The 13,439-nt window shown below is 45.1% G+C and overlaps 1 protein-coding gene across 4 annotated transcripts in view; it reads left to right on the top strand.

The window, feature by feature from the left end:
* Window positions 1-13,439, top strand: part of CNTFR (ciliary neurotrophic factor receptor) — a 756,323-nt gene that overhangs the window by 118,853 nt on the left and 624,031 nt on the right. The window contains exon 1 of one of the 4 annotated variants that reach the window (XM_077474625.1): window positions 8,243-8,261. The exons of the other annotated variants lie outside the window; for them this stretch is intronic. The gene's annotated coding sequence lies outside the window, so the exon portion shown is untranslated. Of the gene's footprint in view, window positions 1-8,242; window positions 8,262-13,439 lie in introns of those variants that run through there. 4 annotated transcript variants of the gene reach the window in all.

The raw sequence follows: 13,439 nt of genomic DNA, 5'->3' as shown, positions 1-13,439 counted from the left end.
GACTCTCCTAGACAAGTATTAAATGCAGAATAAAGATGGCGGAGGCTACATCACTGGATCACTAGGTAGGAAACACGGACCACCATGGAGGTTAGTGTTCTACATTTTCTTCTACAAAGTAGTGCTGTTTTGGTTTCTTCTGACAAGGTCGCTTTAACTTCACTTCCTTGAAAAATGTTATTTGATAGTTTCCTATTTAAACATTATCATTTGTTTTAATTTCCAGTTGAAGAGAATTGTAACATTTACATGTGTGGGTTCTTTTGAAGTGTGAGCCGGAGGTGAAAGCTTTGACTGGTGCAGCCAGTCCGTGGATGCCGGTTTCTCCCACCCGTCGCTTGGCTTTCGGTGATAATTTTAGCGGAGATAAATATAGATCGGGGCTGAAGTGTGACTCATTAACGTCTCATCATTACCCATCAACTGCAATCTGATCCCTTGCAAATCACCCTGCTTCCCAGCTCTGAATAAACTTTAATTAGCTGGATAAACATATTGACTCTGATCACCGTTTTCCTGCCTGGTATCTCCGGGGACCCCGTGACTCCAGCTGAGGAGAAGGACTTAAAGGACAGCTTTGAGTATTGGCTTGCAAAAACGACTTCTGTAAAGAAGTCCCCGGTCTCTTCTCTACCTTGCCAGATACCACCAGCCAGTGCCGGGACAAGGTCACCCAGCGCCCAGGGCAAAGATGCCAAACTGCACCCCCCTTTCCCTTAGGGTTTAGGGTCAGGGTACCCCCTACCCCTGCAATAAACCATTGTGCCAGGGGCAGCCGTCCCTCCTGCCCACCCCTTGTCCCGGCCCTGCCACCAGCCACATAATTTTGACTCCAACTTTAAGATCCACAAGGCACATCCAGATATCTGGCTGATGGATACAACCATCTATAACCCTTGATGTTCTGGATGGTTTAATAACTTTTGATACACACTCTCCACCAATAGGACCTGCATCAAGGGGAAAGCGCTATTTTACTTCTCCTCCATAGCTACGGTCTATATAGAGTTATAACACTAAGTTATATAATAAGACCATCCCACAATATACGGTGCCCTGGCTGGTGTCATTCACGTTTTCTGTTGTTTGTGCGCGGCTCTAACGGGCATAGCTTTCTTTTCATTTTCGAGTTATGTTCTTTGTCTTTATGGGTGGAGCATCAACATTTGGCATATAAGCTACAGATCTGGAACCCGCAAGCCCTCTGTCCCTGAAGATCTGCATTTTATTTGTCGAAACGTGTTGGACGTTCTGTGTAATCTTTTTTTTTTTTTCAGTCTTTGTTTATTTAGCAAAAATTGAACAAAAACTCCAGTGGTGATTAACCACTTGCCCACTGGTCACTTTCACCCCCTTCCTGCGCAGGCCTTTTGTCAGCTTTCAGCGCTGTCGCAATTTGAATGATAATTGCGCTGTTGTGCTACACTGTACCCAAAGTTTTTTTAACATTTCCTTCACACAAATAGAGATTTCTTTTGGGGGTATTTAATCGCTGCTGGGTTTTTTATTTTTTTTACAGAAAAAGACCAAAAATTTTGGAAAAAATATGTTTTTACTTTTTTCTGTCAGAAGGTTTTGTAACTAAGTCATTTTTCGCCTTCACTTATGTGCGCTGTTAAGACGGCACTGATAAGCTGAACTGGTGGGCATTGATGAGGTGGCACTTATGGACAATGATGAGGTGGCACTGATGAGGAGGCACTAATATGCCACACTTATGGGCACTGATAGGTGGAACTGATATGTGGCACTGATAGGTGGCACTGATATGTGGCACTGATGGACACTGTTAGGTGGACACTGATAGGCAGCACTGGTGGGCACTGATAGGCGGCACTGATGAGGAGGCACTAATATGCCACACTTATGGGCACTGATAGGTGGAACTGATATGTGGCACTGATAGGTGGCACTGATAGGTGGCACTGATGGACACTGTTAGGTGGACACTGATAGGCAGCACTGGGGCTATCTGTGCCACCTATACTAGTGGGCATGTATAGGTGGCACAGATAGGCAGCACTGATGGGCATTGATGGGTGGCACTGATGGCCGGCACTGATGGGCATTGATCGACAGCAGTGATGGGCATTGATCGACAGCACTGACTGGGATTGCTTATGGCCACTGATTGGTGGCACTTGTGAGCAGTGGTGGGTATTGATTGCTGCCACTGGAGGGCACTGATTGCTGGCATTGGTGGGCAATGGTGGGCACTGATTGGGGAAATTGTATTGCTTGATGATCAGTGCCCTGATTACATTCTTCCTAGATGTCCCCCTGCGTTGAGATGCCGCTGATCAACTCTCCTCTCCTCAGTCAGTGTGAGACGATGAGAGCCAATTACCAGCATCTCCGTGTTTACATGTGACCAGATGTGATTGGACACAGCCGATCACATGGTTAAAGAGCCATGGACTCGGCTCTTTACAGAGATCAGGGTCGCACTGCGTCCTAGCAACACGGCGCGGCCACGATCTCCGCACTGCGCGCACCCCCCCCCCCGCGCGCGCGCTGTCGCCCCAGAACGAGAGCCGTCCCGCCTTCATTTGACGGTAGGCTGGCGGAAAGCAGTTAAATACGTGTGCCCAGTAGGTAAGTTGGTAATATAAAAGTAATCCTAGCAGCTAAATAGCCGATGGATTGCTTTTGCGTACGACATCCCTCCCACTGGAGAGCCCAGGACTGAAGCCAGTGTTTACCATAGAATGTCCTCGATCACCTCTATAGTCTAAGGAACCGGAAGCAGCGAGTATTCTGTCACTTCCGGTTTCGCCGGATCTAAACAGGCCATTTCTGGCTTGTGAAAGCCGATCTTGGCTTGATCAGATGCTTTTAAGGGCAGAGGAGAGATCTGAGGTCTAGACCCCAGATGTTCCCAGATCCCCAGATATCTGAGTAAAGAGTACCTGTCACTGTCCATGCTATCACAAGGGATGCAAGAAAGTTGAAAAAAAAGAATAATGAAAGACTAAAAAAAAAATATCTAAATTGGTAACCTGTAAACCAGAGGTCTCAAACTGGCGGCCCTCCAGCTGTTGTGAAGTCCCATAAGGGATTGCATGGCTGACAGTTACAAGCATGACTCCCACAGGCAGAGGCATGATGGGACTGGTAGTTTTGCAACAGCTGGAGGGCCGAAAGTTTGAGACCCCTGCTGTAAAGGCTTTTAAAGCGTCAGCTATGGAGATTTTTAGGTACTGTAGTTTTTGCAAGCGTGACATGTTAGGTATCTATTTACTCGGTGTAACATCATCTTTCATATTTTTTTCACAAAATAATAGGTGTGATATTGTGTTTGTGTGCACTAAAAATTTTTTTTTGTATAATTGCATTTAAAAAAAACTGCATAATTATCGTGCAACATTAAAAAAGTGCAAAACCCACTATTTTATTCTCTAGGGCCTCTGCTAATATATATATATATATATATATATATATATATATATAGATATATATCTATATATAGATATATATATATATCTATATATATATATATATATATATATATCTATATATATGTATGTGTGTGTGTGTGTGTGTGTGTGTGTGTGTGTGTGTGTTTGGGGGTTCTAAGTCCTTTTCTCTGATGTGAAGGAGAGGGGAGACTCTGATGTAAAAGTCAGGCTATAATATGAAGAGGGGGCTCTGATGTACAAAGGAGAACTCTGATGTGAAGGGGGGCTGTGATGTGTAAAGAAGGACACTGATGTGAAGGAGAGGGGGGGGGGGGGCTCTGATGTTAAGGGGTCAGACTCTAATGTGAAAGGGAGGCTATGATGTAAAGGGGGGCTAAAATGTGAGGAGGGGGCTCTTATGTGCAAAAGGGACTCTGATGTGTAAAGGGGGCACTGATGTAAAGAAGGAGGGCTGTGATGTAAAGGGGTCAGACTCTGATGTGAAGGGGGACTGTGATGTGTAAAGGGGGACACTGATGTAAAGAAGGGGGGCTGTGATGTAAAGGGGTCAGACTCTGATGTGAAAGGGAGGCTATGATGTGAAGGGGGACTGTGGTGTGCTATGGGGGACACTGATGTGAAGGAGAGGGGATGCTCTGATGTGAAGGTGTCAGACTCTAATGTTAAAGGGAGGTTATAATGTGAAGGGGGGGGGCTATAATGTGAGGAGGGGCCTGATGGGAAAGGGGGACACTGATGTGAAGGAAAGGGGGGGGGTCTCTGATGTGAAGAGATCAGATTCTAATGTGAAAGGCAGGCTATGATGTAAAGGGGGGCTATAATGTTAAGAGGAGGCTCTTATGTGCAAATGGGGACTCTGATGTGAATGGGGGACTGCGATGTGCAATGGGGGACACTGATGTGAAGGAGAGGTAAAGCTCTGATGTGAAGGAGTCAGACTCTTATGTGAAAGGGAGGCTATGATATAAAGGGGAGGTATAATGTGAGGAGGGGGCTCTTATGTGCAAAGGGGGACTCTGATGTGAAGGGGGACTGTGATGTGCAAAGAGGGGCTGTGATGTTTAAAGGGGGACACTGATGTAAAGAAGGGGAGGCTCTGATGTAAAAGGGAGGCTATGATGTGAATGGGGGCTGTGATGTGTAATGGGGGACACTGATGTGAAGGAGGGGGGGGGGGTCTGGTGTGAAAGGACCAGACTCTGATGACAAAGGGAGGGGTCTAATGGGAAAGGGAGCCTCTGATGTGAAGGGGGGGCTCTAATGCCAATCAACATCCGCCTGGAAGAAAATCACCTGGCTTTTAGGAAAAAACTCAAGACCTAGCTCTTTTAGCAGATGATCAAAGCTCGCTACAGCGCCTAGAGGCGATTCAGTTCGCATTGTGCGCTATACAAGTATTTCATTCATTCATTCATTCATTCAATGTGAAAGAGGGCACATCAGATGTGAAGTAATTTCTTTGATCATTTTTTTTTTTAATTGTTCATTTAGAAAACGTATTTTTTCAGCCCCGGAATATTAATAAAATGAACATGAGAGCAGTGCTGTGGCCCTTCTACTGGAAAGTTTGAAGGCCTGTCATATAGGCAAAGCTCATGAGATACAAAAGCAGTTGAACATTTTAAAGTTTCCGTTTCGAAAAGTTCCAAATTTCCAATTTAAAATGCAAGTTTCCTCGGCGTCTACAAAGTCAGGGAAGACGGAGGAAGAAAAGCTTCCTTCTGATAGAAGTAGATCTCCGCTCCGTGTAAAATCTCTGAATCTGAAGACATCTGAGGCTTAGTACCCATTGCGATATCAATAGGCGCCGGCGTCCTTCTTGCGCCATTCACGGGATCAGCATGAGGGTCTGTTTGAAGACTTGAGTGCGATGACCCTCCATCTTTTAGTGGATATTCTAGGAAGACGTGATATTCTCCTTCGGCTTTATTTAACATAAAGATAAAGAGGAGCCTGTTCCGGAATCGGAGAAATGGCGATGGGTCGCTGATATCTGTATTTACTCCAACCTTTTCTTTAATCTGTTGTCTCTTTAGAATTATATCACTCTTTGCCGTGGAGTCTTTGAGGGCATGTTCTAGAAGGACATGAAGAAAAAATTTATTTGAAGTAGAACTTTCAATAACTTCACAAGTCTTATGAATACGTTCCTGGCATGTTACCGTATAGAGCAAGACTCTGCACTCTCTGTACAGTGCTACAGAAGATCTCAGCAGCACACGCATGTGTTAAAGGATTCGTATTGCCATGGCCAAAATCTATCCCCAACGCTCCCTCTCCCCATGTAGATCAGCCATTCTCATCCAGGGTTCATCCAGAAGTGGCTAAGGGTTCCTTGAACTGTGGCTGTTTGACCTCCCGGCGGATGGTACTTAGGTCTGGGATCAAGGCCACTTGGTAGAGCCAGTTGCACGAAGCAAATAATATTTTTGGCTGTCCAGAGGGGTTGCAGTCTTCTCACTGACCACAATGTCAGGGGTATTTTTTTCACTGACCACCAATGAACCAATAAACTGGTTTTAGCAAAGGTTCGCTGAGGCCTGAAAATTATTTCAAGAGTTCCTGTAGGGTAAAGAGAAGAAAGGCATGCCCCAGCATTATTTTTTTCTTTTAATCTGTTCCTGTGGCAGCAAGCAACTTTTATTGCTCCTGGTGGCTTCATGACCAGCATGGTCAAGCTGCTCATGAGGCCAATTGAGGTGGCTGCCTCAGGCAGCAATCACGGAGGCACATTGGGGGCAACCTGGGCTGCCAGCATCCTAGCAACCAGTGGGCAAGCCACCCATGTCCTTGTAGCCAATGATGCAGTGCAACCTATGTGGCCAGGGCTGCCAATGTCCTAGCAGCCAGTGATGCTATGTGACCAGGGCTGCCAATGTTTTAGCCACCAATGATGCTATACAGCCAGGGCTGCCAATGTCCTAGCAGCTAGCAACAAGGAGGTGGTGGCAAAAAGGTTGATGCTGTGTGGGCCAGCCACGTTTGTCTTAGCTGCCAATGATACGATGCAACTTGAGTCACCAACATCATAGCAACCAATGACACTGTTCATCTCTGGCTGCCAGCAGTAACCAATGACAGTGGGCAGCCCAGGGTGCCAGCATCCTAGAAACCAGTGATGCTATGTGGCCAGGGATGCCAATGTCCTAGAAACCAGGAAAAGGGAGGTGGTGACAAAAAAGGTTGATGCCGTGTGGGCCAGCCACCTCTGTCCTAGCAGCCAATGACATGATCTCCAACATCCTACCAACCAGTGGCACTGTTCATCTCTGGTCACCAGCATCCTAGCAACCAATGACAGTGGGCAACCCAGGCTGCCAGCATCCTAGCAACCAGAGATGCTATGTGGCCAGGGCTGCCAATGTCCTAGCAACAGGGAGGTGGTGGGAAAAAAAAGGTTGATGTTGTGTGGTCCAGCCCCCTATGTCCTAGTACCTAATGTTACAATGAAACCTGGGTCACTAACATCATAGCAATCAATGATACTGTTCATCCTCGGCCGCTTGCATCCTAGCAACCAATGACCTTGTACAGCCTGGGCTGCCAGCATCCTAGCAACCAATGATATTGTGCAACCTGGGCTGCCAGCATCCTAGCAACCAATGACATTGTGCAACCCAGGATGCCAGCAACCTAGCAACCAATGACATTGTGCAACCCAGGATGCCAGCATCCTAGCAACCATTGACATTGTGCAACCTGGGCTGCCAGCATCCTAGCAACCAATGACATTGTGCAACCCAGGATGCCAGCATCCTAGCAACCATTGACATTGTGCAGCCTGGGCCACCCTAGCAAGCTACCAAGGCTGTCGATATCCTAGCAACCAACAACAGGAAGTGACTAGCAAAAAGGGCTGCCTCAGATGACATATGCCCTGGCACACCCCTGATCACCAGGCTGGTAAAATTCCTACAGGGGCAGCCACTGGGAGCTGGGTTACTATTGACATAGACACACTTCCCCAGAACTACATCTCCCAAGAGCCAATTCCTTATGCACAATGTGTGGACAGACACTCTGGAGCAGCACTGTGTTGCTGGAAAAAAGATGAATGCATATGGTTATTTCTGTAGTTCTGGCAGAGAACTGGGCTGGGCTGACAGCACTGCTTGAGATTTCAGGGCAGCAGAGGGAGCGTTGTCAGGAAGTTAGGAGCACACTGGATTTCCTGTGGATCAAAAAGTACTTTTCTGTACTTGCAGCGTTTATAGAGGACTAAAACATGGGTCAATTTTTTACAAAGTTCCACTGGTGTATGGCCAGCATTAGGGAACGCAAACATTATTTAGGGATTAACGAGGGATTAAGTTAATTAGTGACCAAGGTTTGAAGTCGGGGTGAACTTTCACTTTAAATAAATAAATCGTAACATAGAATGGTGATAACAGCTTGTCTTGATATCAGAGATGTTGTTTTCACAGACTGGCCCAGCTTAGTAAATAATTAAACTACAAAAAAAAAAAATTCCTGGAAGTAACTGTCTCAGATCTATCTATTAGGGATAAAGAGACTCCACCGCCATGTCAGGGCTTTGATGTTCGGGAATCTGGTTTAAATCCTCAGGTCAGATCCCCATGACCTTGACAAGGTCAAAGTGCTAAGCGCGGCCCCAGGCACCGCGGAGGGATAGATAATATTACCTCGTATGTGAAACATTCCCAACTACGGCGGGGCTCATATCTGCTCAGCTGTATAAACTGGACGAAACGCAAGCTTATATATACTGTGTATGATCCGGGATTAGCGCTGTTTACGAAGGAAAAGGAAGAGAATCGCCAAAAAAGAGATTAAAAGAAAGATTGTTCCGTGCGCAGGAATAGGGCAACTGTTGGATATAAGGTGAGGACCGCAACAGGCGCACCGGGCAAGGATGTGAAACTGCGCCCCTTGCTGCTGAGGCATGACCTTTAATGATTTTTTATTGTCCTGCGCCCATTCTATGCCCCCTTACCCTGGCTTCCCATGGTTGGCATGGAGCGTGCACTGCACATGCAAGGCCAATGATTTGCTTTCTAGCAGCTAGAACAGGGGTAGGGAACCTTTTTGACTGAGAGAGCCATGAACGCCACATATTTTAAAATGTAATTCCGCGAGAGCCATAAAATATGTTTAAAACTAATTTATTTATTTTTTATCGATTAATCGACTAATTTCAATTATAACTGTAATATCTACATCATCTCCCCCACTGTAATATCCACATCTCCCCTACGATTGTTTGCTTGCTTACCACTACACAGGCAGGCAGATCCACAAGCAGTTGAGACAGGTGATGATGACGTCAGCGCCCGCTCACCTAGGCCGCCGCCGGGTGTACCAAGATGGCCGCAGCTCCGGAGCTAGGCCGAAGATGTGGCCTTTCCTATGGGCTCAATCCACGGATCGGCACACCATGCAATCCACGGATTGAGAGGTGAGAGCCAGATGCTGCCATCAAAAGAGCCACATCTTGCTTCGAGAGCCATAGGTTCCCTACCCCTGAGCTAGAAGGAAATTGCCCAAGCACAAGGTGTGTTTTTTACATGTCAGCTGTGTGCAAACAAGGTGGGGAGTGGGCATGTTGGAGCCATCAGGGCAGACATGAAGCTGTGAGCTTCTGGTGTCCAGCCACTGTGGTGAGGGAGCGCCCCCTTTACCACTCCGCCCAGGGCGACGGCTCCCTCCTGCCCACCCCTTGTCCTGGCCCTGTGTGTATTGCATGAAATTATTCCATTCAGAGGCGGACTGCCCGAGGGCCCCATGCCTCTAAGGGGCCCCATCAGGGTTGCCAGCCTCAATGAAAACATGGACAGTATGTAAAAATCTGTGTTTAATATTATAGCTGCCCCGCCTCTCCAGTACCTTTTCTGTGTGTGTATATTGTGTGTCTCTGTGTGTATATACTGTGTGGCCCCATAATCTCCTATTGCCCGGGGGCCCCATAATCTCCTATTGCCCGGGGGCCCCATAATCTATTGCCCGGGGGCCCCATAATCTCCTGTTGCCCAGGGGCCCCATAATCTTTTCCTATTGCCCCAGGGGCCCCATAATCTCCTATTGCCCAGGGGCCCCCTCGAGTTGTCAGTCCGCCCCTGATTCCATTAAAATGTGTTCTAATGCAAAATAAACATTAGATTTAAAGTCACTACTCCTGTAAAGTAAAGAAAAAAGAAAAAGGGCAGTACTCGGACCCCCATACCCTTTTTATGGTCAATAACTGGCACATAAGCCTTTAAAATGGGCAATATTCATTTTTCAAGTTCAGGTCCCATAGACCTTAATAGGGTACGGAGTTCACGTCCAAACTTTTGCGAAGTTAGAGAATTCTGGTGTAAAACAAACCGGGGGGGGGGGGGAGGGGGTGCGCCCTACTCTACCCAAAACCAGTGTATAAAAAAAAATATGAATAATAATAACGTGACAGTGTTAACCGCTGCAGCCCCGAAAGAATTGACTTCCTGACCAGAGCACTTTTTTGCAATTCGGCACTGCGTCGCTTTAACTGACAATTGCGCGGTCGTGCGACGTTCCACCCAAACAAAATTGACGTTCTTTTTTCCCCACAAATAGAGCTTTCTTTTGGTGGTATTTGATCACCCCTGCGGTTTTTATTTTTTGCGCTATAAACAAAAAATGAGCGACAATTTTGAAAAAAAAAATGCAATATTTTTTACTTTTTGCTATAATAAATATCCCCAAAAATACATAAAAACAAATTTCTTTCTCAGTTTAGGCCGATATGTATTCTTCTACATATATTTGGTAAAAAAAAAAATCGCAATAATTGCATATTGATTGGTTTTGCGCAAAAGTTATAGTTTTTACAAAATGGGGCTAGATTTATGGCATTTTTTTTATTAGTAGTGGTGGCGATCTGCGATTTTTATCGTGACTGCGACATTATGGCGACACATTTGACACTATTTTGGGACCAATGTTCTTTATGCAGCGATGAGTGTTATAAAAATGCACTGATTACTGTGTAAATGACACTGGCAGGGAAGGGGTTTGAACACTAGGGGGTGATCAAGGGGTTAAGTGTGTCCTATAGAGTGATTCTGACTGTAGGGGGGTTGGGCTACAACTGACATGACAGCGACCACTGCTCCCGATTACAGGAAGCAGTAGATTCCTGTTATGTCACTAGGTAGAACAAGGAAATGTCTTGTTTACAAAGGCATCTCCCCGCTCTGCCGCTCCGTGACATGATCGTGGGACACCGGCGGACATCGATTCCACGGGCACGGTCACAGAGTACGCAGTAGGCACACGCACGTCCACAATGCCGCATCTTAAAGGGGATGTACAGGTATGCCCATTTGCACAGCCGTGCCATTGTGCCGACGTATATCGTCGTGCGCTGGTCGGCAAGTGGTTAATATATTGCAGCTTACCGGTCCTTAGATGTGTTGGTTGCATTAGGTTTTTTTTTTGGCTTTTTTCCTTTAATTTTCGTTTGGTAATCCTGCCAGTAATCTGCCTGTGGGTGGCTACGCTCACTCACTGTACTGTATCTATGGAGGGAGCCAAGGCCATCACCCAGACTGGACTTCAAACGCATCTGTCTTTTTATATCTCTACTACATGGTGGTTTGGTGGGATTAATAGTTTACACAGGAAAAGTAACATTATTTTTGCTTCCTGTTCACTTTGCAAAAAGTTACAAGGGTGCCGAATTGCTGGCAGGATCAACAGATATCTCCTGTACTTGCTGAAAATGTATAGACAGAAAAAAAATCTCTCCTGTGCTTGTGCGGAGGGCCACAATGAAGGTGGTAGTATTTTCCTGATGGTGTTTGATTTATAATTGATCTTGCTGCCTAGGCCGACTAGTCCCAAGTAATGTGCAGAAAAGATAAAAAGAAGGCGCGTGGTCTGATGCATGAATCCTTTGAGAAAGTTTATTTGAATCAAAGTGCTATAAACTGAAAATATTCCGTATTCATAGATATAGATACATTACAATAATCTCACTTAATTACACGGTATTAAAAAAAAATGTCCATACAAGGGATAAAAGTGGATGAGTGGCTGACCATACAAGTGGTAAAAAGTAGATGGTTAACTAACGCGTTTCGAGGATTTTCCTCTTCCTCAGAGCCGTAAAGTCTTAGGGAACCAGGTCTGGACTTGCTGAAAATGGCCTGAAAAAATAAATGAATGAAGCCACCATCTTGGTTAAAAAGAAGCATATATGCAGCATGTACCAGTCCTGAGAACCACAGCCTTGTGGAATCGGTGGGCGGGGTGGTGTCGTGAAAGTGGAATACGCCCTATGCGTTTCATCAGCACCTTCATGCCTCCCGATGACGTCAGTTCTGATGAAACACGGTACGGTGGAGTCCACGCTGGTGTCGTCACCAACACTCTGCCTATTTCACGAGGCTGTGGATTTGGTTCCTGGAACTGGTACATGTTGCATATATGCTTGTTTTTATCCACTGCGTTGTGAATAATTGCCACTTTTTGTCAGAAACCATGAAATCAGACTGAGAAAGAAGTACAGTTAAATCACACTTGTTTAATAATAAAAGTAAAAAGAACAAACGTAGTCAAAACATAGCCAATAGTTTCCGTAACCGGAACAGAGAGTCAGCAAAGACCGAAGGTCAGGAATTAGTGTAGTAAAACAGCAAGCAGGATCTGGAGCCAGAAGGGATGTCAGCCAAGCAAGTCTTTAAACAGGATCGCAGGATATAGTCTCTGTGATGTTGACCAAGGCGAAGGCAGAGATCCTCTGGGCTGGATGGCTTAAGTAGGCAGGACTGATGAGCAGGATATCATCAACAGCTGAGTAACTGTGGAGAGAGATGGGAGCTGGCAATTAGCCGACAGCTGAGCGGCCAGCTCAGAGAAAGAAGGGCTGAGCCCAGTCCTGACACTTTTGTAATACATTTTACATACAGTTACACACTATGTGAATATTTCTGATTTATTTCAATGCATGATATGCTGGAGTAATTACCGACCATCTCTTATGAGAGCGTAAGGAAGAAAGGAGCTAAGGGCTTCCACCGTTAAGGGACATCTTTCCATATTACCCTTATGACTCTTATAATTTAGAGTCCACTCTTTCGGGGTAAGCAGACATTTTTTGTATGCATGGTGGGTGATTCACTTTTTTGTTTGACATCCATATCCACATTAAATGCGCATGTTGGGCTTCTATTGGAACACTGGATCTTTTTAGAAGTCTTGATGAGGCCCCGTCATTGGTCTGTCATTATTCATGGGACTGTTTATATCAGGGGTCTCAAACTGGTGGCCCTCCAGATGTTGCGAATCTACAAGTCCCATCATGCCATTGCCTTTGGAAGTCTTGCTCTTAACTGTCAGCCTTGCAATGCCTCATGGGACTTGTAGTTTTTCAACAGCTGGAGGGCCACCAGTTCGAGACCTCTGGTTTATATGATTGTTTGGTTTTCACATTCACTGTATTTATCATTATTTGAAGTTTCACTGTTTATTTATAGCCCGGAAAATGTCATATTACGAGTGACAGTGTATAGTATTATCACTGATCACTGTATTAATGTCACTGGTGATGTCAGTGTCAGTTAGTGAGTTCCCCCCCAAGCGCCAGTTAGTGTCAGATTGCCGCACTATCGCAGTCCCATTATAAGTCGCTGATCGGCAATAGTATAAAAAAAAATATTCCAGTATATATCCCATAGTTTGTAGACTTTCACGCAAATCAATCAACATATACTTGTGATTTCTTTTTCTTCAAACACATGTAGCAGAATAAATTTTGGCCAAAATATACAGTAAGAAGAAGAAATTCGATTTTCTTTACATTTTTTTTATTGGATAGCAGAAAATAAAAAATATTGTTTTTATTTTTTTTTCTGTTTTTTCTTGTTTATCATAAAAAAATAAATAAAAACACAGTGGTGATCAAATACCACCAAAAGAAATCTCTATTTTATTCATGTGAAAAAAAAAAAAAATGATAGACATTTAATTTGGGTACGGTGTTGCATGACTGCGCAATTACCAGTTAAAGTAGTGTAGTGCAAAATAGCAAAAAAAATAAAA

The sequence above is a fragment of the Lithobates pipiens genome, unplaced genomic scaffold, assembly GCF_037356315.1.
Source record: "Lithobates pipiens isolate NorthernLeopardFrog02 unplaced genomic scaffold, aLitPip1_a1.2 Scaffold_97, whole genome shotgun sequence".
Classification (NCBI taxonomy): domain Eukaryota; kingdom Metazoa; phylum Chordata; class Amphibia; order Anura; family Ranidae; genus Lithobates; species Lithobates pipiens.
The sequence above is the reverse complement of the archived record's forward strand: the minus strand, read 5'-3'. Positions and strand labels throughout refer to the sequence as shown.